The sequence below is a fragment of the Arachis ipaensis genome, chromosome B06 (assembly GCF_000816755.2).
Source record: "Arachis ipaensis cultivar K30076 chromosome B06, Araip1.1, whole genome shotgun sequence".
Lineage (NCBI taxonomy): Eukaryota > Viridiplantae > Streptophyta > Magnoliopsida > Fabales > Fabaceae > Arachis > Arachis ipaensis.
Window position 1 is genome coordinate 111,283,538 of NC_029790.2, and position 2,039 is coordinate 111,285,576.

At 36.0% G+C, this 2,039-nt stretch overlaps 1 long non-coding RNA gene across 1 annotated transcript; it reads right to left on the minus strand.

The window, feature by feature from the left end:
- On the minus strand, window positions 243–2,033 carry LOC110263474. Its single transcript, XR_002349192.1, has 2 exons — window positions 1,275–2,033; window positions 243–471 (listed from the first exon to the last, which is right to left on the minus strand). It is a non-coding gene; the product is annotated as an uncharacterized LOC110263474 (long non-coding RNA).

Here is a 2,039-nt window from a genome sequence, read left to right on the forward strand (position 1 = left end):
TGTACAAGCACATGTTGTAACACCTTACCATACAGAACTTTACGCCTAGGTTGTAAATCAACGGTGGTGAGGTATCACGACTTCTACAAACAAAATACATACATATATAATGGAAAGAATATGATATACTAGGAGCCCGTGATGAAAAGACATAAGCAAAATCGCATCACATTCAGAAACTGGCAATATAAGTAAGCAGAATGACAGAAGAAAATATATATATATATATATATGATTGAAAATTTATACATAACAACACTAGTCTTAACCTGCGAAAATAAGGCCGACTAGTTAATATAATATAACCCAAGAGTATAAATATCAACATAAATCCTGTTTCTCCAGAATTAACCTCTAAAAGGGATATACAAGTTATAAAATATATATAAGCAAAAGTAAAATTCCCCAAAAGACAATATTCACTTTGCGGAGAGAAACCGGCACACTCAACGAGTGCATCACGTCCAGTACCTGTAAATATGGAAATTTCCAAAACGAGTCAGAATATCATCCCTTTCCACGTTCTCAACAGGGGTAATAGTTCCAAAGCAGAGATGATGTAAAGACTACACGAATCCTCTAGGCAATTCTAATACTTAAACAAACAGAAATCCAAGTCTAGAAGTATATTAAACCAGAAGAATAGTAAGGTATGCTAGATCAACTAACTGAACTCATGCACCTTCGGTTTTCACTCAACCTTTCTCTCTCCAATAAACCTCAAGTCCTTCTCAACCTTTCTCCTATCAGTTCTCTTACATTTCACTTATCATGTTTCATTCAGTCTCAAGTCCTTCCCATTCATCTAAGCCTCCATTTATACAAGGTCTCGTAATAGAACAGTAACAGCAAACATAAGTAATGAAATTCAAGCATAACCAGATTCTACACTTGTCAAATTCTTAAGAGTTTTAGTAGCCTACACATAGTGTATTTTAGTGTAAAAATATCAAATAGAATTATTAATTTAGTTTAAAGAGATAAAAAAAATTAAATTTATTCAAATAACGTAATGAACTCCTGAAGCAAAATACCAGTTAGAAAAATAAATGGCCAACTCAATAAGCAATGTATTTCAATACATTGCACTACTCACTAAAAAGGCAAAACCACCACAATCTTTAAACTTTGTTGTAATAGGTTGTGTCAATGTACTGTATCTGAAAGCATCTACAAACAGATCAAAGTGTTGTTTGGAAGGAAAATCCTCAGACCAGATTGTAGCACATCAGTTAAGAGTAAAATGAAAAATGAGCAAATTCCGATGTGCTTACCTGTGACATCCCTTGAAGATGTTAGAGATCTATCCGTCGTTATTGCTCCTTTGCCGCTCAAGGCTACCAATCTTTCTGCTCTGGTGGAAAATGAACCTGACTTACTATTCAACGAAGATGAAAGTGAATGCCGCTTGGTTAATGGTCATAGCATTTTTGTCTAACAAATCAGCGGCGAAGAAGAAGAAGATTCTTTTTGTTGTTGTTGCAGCTAGTTATGAAGATCCACTAAATCTTGTCGAATCTCACTTAGCATTCCCTTGGCGGCATGCAGAGTCTTCAATTTGCCAACGGCTTCGGCACTATGACCAGTCTCATCTCCCTTCTTCGGTTCGACAATTTCTTCCGAAGATTAGCATCCCAAATATCAGTGCTGCCAAGGTCGTCGCAATCAGGACCACCAAACCTAAGACGGAATCCAAGCGACACACCCAGCACTGACTCGATTGTATGCACAAAATTGGAGTTCAAAGACATCGCGAACGAGTGAGGGTAAGAAGGACCGAGTCAACTACTGAGTCAAAATTGAGCGAATCTATGTGACATGTGAGCTAAGAATTGAACCAAGAAACAAAATATGGGCAAAAGAAAGATTTAAACCATAGATTTGACTCTACCAAAAAAAAACCTTAGATTTGAATTTCAAAAATTTTTTGGTTGAAACTTCCCCGCTCAATAAATGTTATTTGAGCACTTTAATATCAAAACTGGACCCCTGTCATACATTTGAACTGAACACTTTGTTGATCAATTAGCCTATACATT